The sequence below is a fragment of the Camellia sinensis genome, chromosome 8, assembly GCF_055761805.1.
Source record: "Camellia sinensis isolate YWXY chromosome 8, ASM5576180v1, whole genome shotgun sequence".
Taxonomy (NCBI): Eukaryota; Viridiplantae; Streptophyta; class Magnoliopsida; order Ericales; family Theaceae; genus Camellia; species Camellia sinensis.
Window position 1 is genome coordinate 115,641,302 of NC_138968.1, and position 12,866 is coordinate 115,654,167.

At 39.5% G+C, this 12,866-nt stretch overlaps 1 long non-coding RNA gene and 1 pseudogene across 1 annotated transcript; both read right to left on the reverse strand.

The window, feature by feature from the left end:
• Nucleotides 1–1,827: 1,827 nt before the first annotated feature.
• LOC145797058 (transcription factor DIVARICATA pseudogene) lies at nucleotides 1,828–2,443 on the reverse strand (annotated as a pseudogene).
• A 2,385-nt stretch (nucleotides 2,444–4,828) lies between these two features.
• Nucleotides 4,829–12,118, reverse strand: LOC145797059 (uncharacterized). Its single transcript, XR_014338031.1, has 3 exons — nucleotides 11,970–12,118; nucleotides 6,466–6,578; nucleotides 4,829–4,941 (listed from the first exon to the last, which is right to left on the reverse strand). It is a non-coding gene; the product is annotated as an uncharacterized LOC145797059 (long non-coding RNA).
• Between the last annotated feature and the right edge of the window lie 748 nt (nucleotides 12,119–12,866).

A 12,866-nucleotide genomic window follows, 5' to 3' on the forward strand; every position in this document is an offset into this window, starting at 1 on the left:
ACCAAGGGTCGTTGAGGGCGAGATAATGGATAGGGGTTGTTAAGAGTGCAGGGAGGCAACGGAAGGTGATGGAGGTGTGGGGTTATGAAGATGAGGAGAGGGACTTGGGGTAGGGTTGTGGTTGCAAAAGGGTAGAGTGAAGTGCTGTAGAGGGTGGCCTAGTTAAACCATATGATCATAAGCAAGTGCATAAATATACTCTTAAAGGACAAGTATATATACGTAGTCGTGTTGTTGAAATCTATCTAGTTCTGTGATCTTGGACACGATGGGAGTTTGTGTGCCTTGGTAGGAAAGATATCACCGGAGTATAGCACAAGATTGCCTTTTCTTGTTGCCATGGGTCGACTTGTGAACAAGGTAAACCCAATGGAAACCAAGAGGGGGTACCGCATTGGACAGAAGATGATCCAAGGGCTAGAGTGGCCAAAGGTGGGTGGAGGGAGTTGGGGCTGTCGATGGAGGAACGGGTGGTGGCGGGGAAGTGAAGAAAAGAAGGGCCGAAAAACAGAGCAGAGATTTTGCAATTTTATAAAGATTCTCGTTTATTTACAATCAGTTTACAACTTTTCATAAATATTATTATTACATTCTTTTCTACCATCACATTTTTCTCTAATTTTTTCAACACTCTGTTTGGTTTGAAGTTTTCAAAATTAATATTTGGGTTTCCAATTCGTATTTTTATTTTAGGAAAAATTACAAAAAAAATAAAAATAAAAAAAATAAAAAATTCCAAGGTTTCACATTTCTTCAAATTAAATCACAAAGTTTCAATTGCATCAATTTAAACCTTGAACTTCATATTTCTTATCAATGTGAACCATCTGTCCATCTATGTTAACTTATTTGATAGGCAACAATGCTACAGACTCCCAAAAAACACAACTCACACAACTCTCACTGACCTGTGATTGGTCCAGGAAGGAAAGAAAAAAAAATAAAAATAAAAACACATGATTGGTCAACATCATTTTGGGGGTTATGGGGGTTCCCAACTTCGGGAGATTTTTATTTGATGGGACAAAAAAAATTAATGCACACGTGGCACATTTTCATTCGTTTATTTCACTTGATATTAATCTTATATTTGAACATGATCACACCATATCAATACCACCATATATTTATCATCCATTACATCAGAGCCATTCATCATATAGTTACCATGAACTTCAACACATTGCATCAAAACCCACTGCAATTACTCTCTTCCTCATACCCATTTATTGCACTTCCGCATTTTTCTGTTTCATTGACGATTGCCACTTTTCTCCTTTACCTTCTTCTTTTACCGGCAACCACCACCCTCCCCCTTTGCACAAAGCTATAAATAAAACCCTAATGAGGTCATGAAATCAATAAAACCCTAGCATCACTAAAACTAATTAAAAATTGAAACTCAACCCAAGATAAATCACTTGCCGAGCAACCAAATAGAAACCCAATATAGGATAATCAACAAAGTGAGAATTCGGAGGGGAAAAAACAAACCTATGCGGGGGTAGCCTTTATTGAATGATCCACTCAATGAACAAACAACAACAGAAGAGGAAGCTCTCTAGTGGTATGGCCAACTTGTTCTTCGATTTCTATTTCAAGTGAGTTCCTCAAAAAGTCGCTTACTTTGAGTTTTCGTTGGATGAAATATTTGTAAGTGTTAATGTACACTAAACCTAACCCACTAACCTAACCCACTACATCCACTAAACCTAACACACTTACCATCTCCACTACCACCCACCACCTCCACTACCATCCACTACCACCACTCACTTACCTCACACCTCTCCTATATAATAGCTTGTAACATACAAATCAATATACACAAGAATCTACATCAATCAATAAATACATAAATTCTTACATGGTATCAGAGCAAGGTTAACAACTTAACCATTCTGCTTCACCGGCGGGCGGCAGTCTCGCTTTGGCCGTCCGCCGGACCTCTCCACATCTGAGCATGGCTTGCCACTTGAGTTGGTGTCTTAGACTTCACAAAATTCCTCGATATATTTCTCCAGTCTCCCTTACCATGCTTTTGCAGCCCCATCAGAAACCGCCTGTGCTCATCTTCTGTCCAAGGTACCCCTTTCTTCCTCTGCTGATCTGAGGATCGACCTGTCAACGGCCTCTTTCTAAACCCATCAAACCCGTGATTATCCACCATCTCCAATGTGACAGAGGAAGTGACGTACCCCGGAAATGGAACCCGACCGGCTTCTATGTTACTAACATCTGCTTCCAGTTCCTTGTACCACCTCATCACATCATAGACTGACTTCCCAGGAATCATGGCCGTCACTTTTAGCCACCGGTCAGGAGTTTTCTCGTCGTACATCGCTAGAGCTCTTTCAAACCTTTTGTTCTCTTCTTTAGTCCATTCTGGGCTCTTGCTTTCTTGCATCAACATATTCAAGTTCGAAAAATACAAAGCTGAACAAGAAAGTCATTGTTCTCCTCCCTCAGAAAAGCTCTCCCTTTTGAAATCTATTTTTCACCCCTGCCCATGAACACCACCGACAGAGAGCACATGCATACACATGCTCACCATTCCACCATTCCACATTTTTGAAATGAATAGTGCTGGTGGGCCTACCACTAGCCAAAGCATCCACTCAATTTGTCTCCACTTTGCATTTTTCCCTTTTTTTTTTATTTCTTTTGTTTTTTTTTTATCATGCCATCCACCTAAGTTTGTCCCTCTCTCTCCTGCGTTTGCTTCCAAATTTAATTATTATTTTTTTTTTCTTTCTTTATTTTATTGTCTCAAAAAAAAAAAAAAAAATATGTATATATATATATATATATTCTATTAACAAACATCATCATCTCATTTTTTAAAACCACAACAAAGCTTCCACTGTTATTCTAAACTATAATAACACACCACCCCACTTTCCTTTTCTTTTTTTTATTTTATTTTTCGTAATTAAAAAAAAAAAAAAAAAAAAAAAAAAAAAAAATTGTCGGCTTTGTTTGTTGTGGGCAGGCTGTCATCTAAGGTCAAACCATGTGAGTTTTATATATATATTATACATAAACATATCATGTGTGGAGACAATGGCATGGTATTTCAAATCCTTCTTTTATTTTTTATATCAACCCCGATCATAATTTTACACACACACAAAAAAAAAAAAAAAAAAAAAAAAAAAAAAAAAAACAACAACAACAACAACAACACCAACAACAAACCACAACGGCTTTGTTTTCTTTCCTGCAGACGGCCACACCCCGACATCCCTTCTCTACTCTACTGCAGGTCTCTTCTTCTTGCCTCCGTCCTGGGCGGCCCTTGACGGTGCTGCCTCCGTGTTTTCCACGCCGCCGAGCACGTTCACTCCCCCATACTCCTCCACTGCAGCATATGGAGGACCTCCAAATCGGAACATCACGGTGGCCTTCCGCTTCAGCTCCTTGTTTTCTGCCCTTAGCACGCTTATCTCTGCTCGCGCATCCTTATACATGCGTTGGAGCAGAGCCAGCTGGGAGTTTAAATGCTGCACCTCATTTGTCCTACTCTGCAGCCGGTTCGACAAGTTTGTGACCGCCGTCATGCTTTCCACACATGCCTTCAGAGTATACTGATTGGCCTCCACGTCTGACTGCCCTGCCATTCTTTGCTCCACAGACCGCATCGGAAAGTTCAACGGAGTAAACTCCGGGGCGCTTGGTTGAGTTTCCAGTGCCACCGCACCAGTTCTCTCTCTCGTTGCCTCGTTGAGGTCGGGAAAGAGGGTGAGCAGCCCGCGGGAAGACGATGAAGCCATTTTCTCAGACAACAGAGTGATACAGAATATCTCTCTCAGCAATCTCTCTCCGAAACTCTCAGAATATCTCTCGCAAGTTTTTTGTCTCCGCCTCTGCCTCAGCCTCAGCCTTCATCTTATAGCCGAGGCAGCCACGCGCATCGCGCGCCTCTTGCCACTAGCCGACAAACGGGCGCGCCAACCAAGGCACCCACGTGCCTCGCCATGATGAATCCGGCACACCTTTTGATGAATTAGGCTCGCCTTTTGATGGCACGACTTTTGAAAAATTGGGCACACCTTTTGAGGGTGCAACTTTTACAACGGTCCGACATGACCCTATAAACTGTCCCGACATTGATTCCGGTTAGCATCTCCAACGGTCCGACATGACCCCATAAACTGTCCCGACATTTGATTCCGGTTAGCATTTTCAACGGTCCGACATGACCCCATAAACTGTCCCGACATTGATTCCGGTCAGCTGCTACAACGGTCCGACATGACCCCGTAAACTGTCCTGCTACATCGGTCCGACATGACCCCGTAAACTGTCTTCTCCAACGGTCCGACATGACCCCGTAAACTGTCTTCAACAACGGTCCGACATGACCCCGTAAACTGTCTGCTCCAACGGTCCGACATGACCCCATAAACTGTCTTCTACATCGGTCTGACACGACCACACAGTGTCTTCTACAACGGTCCGACATGACCCCGTAAACTGTCTGCTACAACGGTCCGACACGATCATACCGTGTCTCCTATCCTGTTTTGTTTTTTATTTATCAGTTTACTTTTCTGTTTTGTTACTCTCTTCAAACTCAAGTTGGTTAGTTCCTATCCTCCTTGAGTTTGAGGGGGGCTGTTAATGTACACTAAACCTAACCCACTAACCTAACCCACTACATCCACTAAACCTAACACACTTACCATCTCCACTACCACCCACCACCTCCACTACCATCCACTACCACCACTCACTTACCTCACACCTCTCCTATATAATAGCTTGTAACATACAAATCAATATACACAAGAATCTACATCAATCAATAAATACATAAATTCTTACAGTAAGAATGCATATAGTTAAGCAAATGCGGGGCTGACCAATCTTTGTACCTCATTGCAACTTTGGTGTCCTTCGGATGCTTTTTCTCTGGCCTCCTTTTGAGCTTCTTCGAACCTGCACGTACGAACAATAACACTTAGAATAAAAAAAATAAAAATCATAGACAATAAGCGGATGGACAAAAAGAAATTAAAATGAAGAATTACTTGGATGGCCGTTCACTCGTTGGACCCGCTTTGATCAGTCCACCTCCTCAATAGCGAACTCCCAATTCCCCCCGACTTGAAGGAAATTAGAGCCATGTTTGTCATTATTGGGAAGTTCAGTGACGAGTTAGAGGTCCAACCTTGACATAATAGGTCTTACTACCTTTGTTGTGCGACAATGAATAGCAATGATGGATATCCCAAATGCCTAAAAAGTCTAAGTCTATGAGGCCATCTAAGACCGAGATGCCATTTACCACTCTAAATGTGTTCACTGATATTTGCATTGGTGTAAGTTTAAAATAAAAAAAGAATCGATGCAACAAGGGATTCAACGGAAACATAACACCCCATCTACAATGGAGGCAATTGGGACGGGTATTGTGATGCTCATACACGACCGAGCCACGTCCACCATCGCCAATGTCAACGTGACATCGTTGCGAATGTGAAATTTCCTGCTGGAGTATTTACTAAGTTATGAAACTTGCCCAGATTTTGAGCAGCCAACCAAGCAACCAACAAATGGACAACTCACAAGTCGGAGGCACAATGTCTTACCAAACAAATACACTAAAGGCATCTTACAAAGTTGAAGGTGCAATTGCCGACCAAGCAACTACGTGCTAGACAACTATCAATTTTAGAGGTGCAACGTTCTACCAAAACAAATACGGTGGTGCTATATGCACTAATTAGTTTACTAATCAATGCACTAACTAATATATCAATACTAGTTATGACATTATTATTGATCCCACTCATTATACAAATTACAAATACAAAAACCTCTTAAATTATGCTATATCATCAATTGGTACACTAGTTAGTATATTAATTGGTGCATATAATTTTATTTAAAATATATATATATATATATATATATGAACAACTTGCAATGCTGGAAGCACAATGGCCGACCGAACAATCAACGATACTAAAGCCAATGCTTTTTAAGCCCGGGTTTGATTTTCTTTCTAAGTTAAAAAATCACAAAAGGACAAAAAAATCAATAAGTCAAAAATCACAAAAAGAAAAAAAAAAATATTTGTCATTCCAAAGTGAAAAAGCCAAACAAGAAAACTAAACAAATAAAAAAATTTTAAATTAAAAAAGTCAAAAAATTCAAAAAAACAATTAAAAAAGTCATTGCTAAACGCTCCCTAAATCAAAACCCCAGAAAATAGTGGGCCAGCCCAAAAACTGAATATATATATATATATATATACATGTAGTAGGCCTGTCCAAAAACTCAAAAAAATAGTGGGCTTACCCAAAAATCGAAGAAAACAATGGTCCACCAATGGCAATGGGAAAACCACGGATTCGCCGGATAACATGTGACCAATCGGAAACAATGTGTAACAACCAAAATCAACAATGGCAAGCGACAACGAAGACCGAAACAAAATACACGGGACCGAAGACTTACAGTGCCGAGATTAAGTAGCAAATGGCAAAGAGCGTCCCAACGAAGCAACCCCGCCGGAAAAGGTGAATCTCAGAGTAATAAGAAACGCTGAAAACAATGGTGATGAAACCCACCTGTGTTAGGGAAAAACGATGATTCCCCACAAGTAAATCAATCAATGGGAATAAAAACTAATGCGGAAAAATTAAATCAAAGGCAACACAAGAATTTTTACGTGGTTCCCTCAATGTGAGGTACGTCACGGGATCGAAATCCGATTCCACTATCAACAAAATAATTCCAAACGATTACAAACGAGACACTAATGGTCTCACAAAACCACCCTTAGGTGAATTCCAAATAATCTCAAATAAACAAAGAGGAAAGACCTCACCAAATAGAAGAACCAAAATCTTCAGAATCAGAGTTGAAGAAGACCCAAAATAATTAACCCAAACAGCAGAATTCAAAATAGCCAACCGAACCAAATTGGCCACACAATGACTGCCCCGAATAATGGAAAAACTTCTGCACCACCCAATTGATTTTATCAACCCAAGCACTATCTCTCCAAGAAGAAAGTGTATGCTGCTGCCGCTATTTTCCTTCGGGAAAAACAATACAAATAAATATATTGTGGATCTAGGGTTTATAATCAAACCTTAGTTGTTTCCAAATTAGATTAGGTCTCCACAAAATTAAATATAATATATAAAAATATATTATACCTAAACCAAGCCAAATTAAAATTCTTTTTAATAAACCAATTGGGTCCCACACTCCAATAAGGAGGTATATCCCAACAATTCTCCCCCTACCAACTTAGGTGGAGACATCAACCATACCCGCCAAAGTTCGACACTTTAAATGTTTGTCCCTCGACAAAGTCTTTGTCAACATATCTGAAATATTATCATCTGTGTGAACCTTTTCGAGTTGCAACAATTTCGAATCTAACACATCACGAATCCAATGGTATCTCACATCAATGTGTTTCGATCTCGAATGAAAAGTAGAATTTTTACTCAAGTGAATAGCACTTTGACTATCACAATAAAGCACATACTTTTCTTGCTTCAAACCCAATTCTTGCAAAAATTTCTTTAACCACAATTCTTCTTTGCAAGCTTCTGTAATAGCAATAAATTCAGCTTCGGTAGTTGAGAGAGCAACACATTTTTGTAATTTAGATTGCCATGCCACAGCTCCCCCTGCAAAAGTCATCAAATACCCCGAAGTAGATTTCCTAGAATCAACATCACCAGCCATGTCAGAATCTGTGAACCCATCAAGCATCGGTTTACCATCCCCAAAACACAAACATACCTTCGAAGTCCCTCGAAGATACCTTAGAATCCATTTTACCGCTGCCCAATGTTCTTTACCCGGATTAGAGAGAAAACGACTCACCACACCAACGGCGTAAGCAATATCCGGCCTTGTACAAACCATGGCGTACATCAAAGAACCAACTGCTGAAGCATAAGGAACTTTCAACATCTCTTCTTTGTCTTTCTCACTTATAGGACATTGATTCGAACTAAGCTTGAAGTGACCCGCAAGTGGACAACCAACCGGCTTTGCTTTATCCATATTGAACCTCTCAAGAATTTTCTCAATGTAGCTTTCTTGAGATAACCAAATCAGCCCCTCTTTGCGATCACGAACAATTTTCATACCAAGAATTTGCTTTGCCGGTCCCAAATCTTTCATAGCAAAAGACTTGCTCAACTCCAATTTCAACCTGTTTATCATGGTAGAATCTTGACCCACAATTAACATGTCATCAACATAAAGCAAAAGAATAATAAATTTACCATCCGGGAAATTTTTCACAAACATACAATGGTCCGAAGTGGTTTTAGAAAAACCATTATTCATCATGAAAGAGTCAAATTTTTTGTACCATTGCCGCGGGGCTTGCTTGAGGCCATACAAACTTTTCTTCAATTTGCAAACAAATTTCTCTTTCCCTTTTTCCACAAATCCTTCCGGTTGCTCCATGTAAATTTCTTCTTCAAGGTCACCATGAAGAAATGCGGTCTTCACATCAAGTTGCTCAACTTCAAGGTTCATACTTGCAGCCATGCCAAGTACAACCCGAATAGAAGACATCTTCACAACTGGCGAGAAAATTTCATCAAAATCAATACCTTTCTTTTGCCCAAAGCCTTTCACAACAAGACGTGCCTTGTACCTCAGATTCTTGCCATCATTCTTCAATTTGAAAACCCACTTATTTTTCAGAATTTTCCTCCCCTTAGGCAACTTCACTAAATCATAAGTGTGATTTTCAACTAAGGAATTCATCTCCTCTTCCATGGCCTTTTTCCAATCACCTTTCTTTGCATGCTCAATTGCTTCTTGGTAGCTCTCCGGCTCCCCTTGATCAGAAATCAACACAAATTCATTGGGAGGATACTTTCTTGAAGGTTGTCGGTCCCTTGTAGATTTCCTCAACTCAAGTTGTGGTGGTAGTTCTTGAGTTGGATGCTCTTCCTCAAGTTCTGGCTCAACTTCATTAGGATTAGCATCATCCTCTACATCTTCAATAGGTGGCTGCACATCTCCCCCATTTTCATCATCAACTGAAGATGAAGGAGATGGATCCATGTCAATGAGATCACTAGTTTTTGGTTCCGGTTGATCACCTTTGCCAAAGTCTTCAATTGTTTGGTCTTCAAGAAACACAACATCACGGCTTCGAATGACTTTCTTGTCGACCGGATCCCACAATCTATACCCGAATTCATCACGCCCATAGCCAAGAAAAATACATTGTCTTGACTTACTATCAAGCTTGGACCTCTCATCTTTTGGAATGTGAACAAAAGCTCGGCAACCAAACACTCTCAAGTGCTCATAAGACACATCTTTACCGGTCCAAACTCTTTCTGGAACATCACCATTCAAAGGATAGGAAGGAGACAAATTGATCACGTCAACTGCCGTCTTCAATGCCTCACCCCAAAAGGATCTTTGCAATTTAGCTTGTGAAAGCAAACACCTTGTTCTTTCCACAATGGTGCGGTTCATCCTCTCGGCAACGCCATTTTGTTGAGGAGTCTTCTTAACTGTCTTTTGGTGCCGAATACCTTGGCTGCGACAATACTCATCAAATGGCCCAATGTATTCACCACCATTGTCTGATCGGATGCACTTCAATTTCTGCCCTGTTTCTCTTTCAACCATAGCCTGAAAATGCTTAAATACTTCTAGAACTTGATCTTTAGTTTTTAGTAAAAAAGCCCAAACTTTCCTTGAATAATCATCAATGAAAGTAACAAAATAAAGTGCACCACCATGTGTTCTAACTTTTAAAGGACCACAAACATCTGAATGGATCAACTCCAAAACATTTTCTTTTCTAGAAACAACATTTTTATGAAAAGAAACTCTATGTTGTTTACCCGCCAAACAATGAACACAAGTTTTAAGATGTGTACCTTTCAAACCGGGTAGAAGCTCTTTCTTGAACAAAACTTGCAGCCCCTTTTCACTCATGTGGCCAAGCCGCTTGTGCCACAATTCGGTAGAAGTATCATCTTGAAGTGCATTGACAACACCTTTACAAATTTTTCCTTGCATCGAATAAAGTGTATGAGTCTTCTTGCACTTAGCCACCACCAAAGAACCCTTCGTGAGCTTCCATATTCCATCACCAAATTTGTTGTTGAAGCCTTCATCATCTAGCTTCCCAGTAGAGATCAAATTGAGACGAATGTCGGGAACATGCCTCACATCTTTAAGCAACAACTTGCAACCCAAATTTGTTTCCAAGCAAACATTACCCATGCCAATAATCTTGGACAAACCTTCATTACCCATTCGAACAAAACCATAATCTCCTTCGGTGTAGGTAGTGAAGAAATCAACTCGAGAAGTCACATGAAAAGAAGCACCGGAATCAATCACCCAATTGCTCTCTTGGCCCACAAAATTGATACAATCATCTTCACAAACGACCATGAGATCACCATTGGTAGTAACTGCTGTTGTGTCTTCTTGCTTCTTATCCACACTTTTATCACGCATTTTCTCCTTATTCTTGAGCTTTCGGCATTCCCGCTTCATGTGCCCTTTCTCATGGCAATAATAGCACTCAACGTCTTTCTTTGAAAAAGAGCCATCTCTTGACTTGTCACGGCTTTGATCACGACCATGAGGAGTCTTACTCCTCCCCCTTGTTTTGCTTCGGCCTCTCACAACGAATGCTTCCGAATGAGAGGAACCCGCTGATTTTCTTCTAGTTTCTTCATTCAACAGGCTACTAGTAACTTGGCCCATTGTGACAACTCCATCAGGTGCCGAATTACTAACCGTCACAACCAAAGTCTCCCAACTTTCGGGCAAAGAACTCAGTAGCATCAAAGCCTGCAACTCATCATCAAAAACAATTTTCATAGAAGCAAGTTGGTTAACAATACTCTTTATTTCATTCAGATGTTCCGGAATAGGACTGCCCTCTTTATATTTTAAATTAACCAACTTACGAAACAGAAAAGCTTTATTTGTGGCTGATTTCCTATCATAAAGGCCCTCTAATTTTTTCCATAAATCATGTGCTGAAGTTTCAGTAGCAACATGATGAAACACACTGTCATCAATCCATTGACGGATAACACCAACGGCTTTTCGATTAAGCCTATTCCATTCATCATCTTTCATACCCTCGGGTTTGCCAGAATCACCCTCAATGGGTCCATATAAATCTTTACAAAATAATAGGTCCTCCATTTTAGTTTTCCAAGTTACCCAATTACTTCCATTGAAGCTAGACATGCGACCCACATTCCCCTCCATTGATTTATACAAATAAATAAATTCAAATAGACCGTAAGCTCTGATACCAGTTGTTAGGGAAAAACGATGATTCCCCACAAGTAAATCAATCAATGGGAATAAAAACTAATGCGGAAAAATTAAATCAAAGGCAACACAAGAATTTTTACGTGGTTCCCTCAATGTGAGGTACGTCCACGGGATCGAAATCCGATTCCACTATCAACAAAATAATTCCAAACGATTACAAACGAGACACTAATGGTCTCACAAAACCACCCTTAGGTGAATTCCAAATAATCTCAAATAAACAAAGAGGAAAGACCTCACCAAATAGAAGAACCAAAATCTTCAGAATCAGAGTTGAAGAAGACCCAAAATAATTAACCCAAACAGCAGAATTCAAAATAGCCAACCGAACCAAATTGGCCACACAATGACTGCCCCGAATAATGGAAAAACTTCTGCACCACCCAATTGATTTTATCAACCCAAGCACTATCTCTCCAAGAAGAAAGTGTATGCTGCTGCCGCTATTTTCCTTCGGGAAAAACAATACAAATAAATATATTGTGGATCTAGGGTTTATAATCAAACCTTAGTTGTTTCCAAATTAGATTAGGTCTCCACAAAATTAAATATAATATATAAAAATATATTATACCTAAACCAAGCCAAATTAAAATTCTTTTTAATAAACCAATTGGGTCCCACACTCCAATAAGGAGGTATATCCCAACAACCTGCACTGTAAGATTTCAAGGCTCGCCGTTGATGAAGCTCACAATGTTGAGAAATTTTGAAATTCTAGAGAGAGAAAGTTGGAAGGCCACATTGATTCAAGCTTTCAAAATTCTGGAACCTTTGAATTTATATTTATAAAAAGAGAAAGTATGAGAGATCAAAGTTAGTGGGGATAAGCATTATAGAAAAAAAATATCATGAAATGTTTTATGAAAGTATTTCATCATTTAATTAGTATGTGATATTTAAGAAAAGTCAGGGATCATGAAAAAAATCATGAAAGATTTATTATCTTTAAATTATCTTGATTAGTGTGCAGTGCTTTATTCTGATTGTAATCCAAGGGTCACAAAATTTTTATAATTATTTTCATGAAATTTTTTTTTATAATACCTAATATTGCTGATGATATTTTATTATATGTATAATCTAAGGATAGAGAATTTTCATGAAGCATTTCATGATTGTTTTTTCATAATTCCTATCATTATTTTATGAGAAATGTTAGGAATCATGAAAATTTTTTCATGAAAATGATCATGAAAAATTTGTGACCCTTAGATTATTGTACGGGCACGAAATATTCTTCCCGTATAATCCTATTGATCAAGTCTGCGCTCCTCCGTACGTCGTCACTTTACTCCCTGAAAACACAAACGTGAGCTAGCCGGCGGGTGTGTGCCGGATACCTCTCCGATGCCTAAGTCAGCAAAATAGACAAACAGACAAAAAGCTCTGCGAATTCGGGAGTCAAAGTTGTGTGTTACCTCTCCATAGGTGATGTTGTGAGCTTTTATAGGTTCTGCCTGGCACAATCCTAGTAGGACTCTTACTCCTCCGTATAGAGGAGTCCTAGGAGTCACACTCCTGAAAGATAATACTTATCCTTCAACACC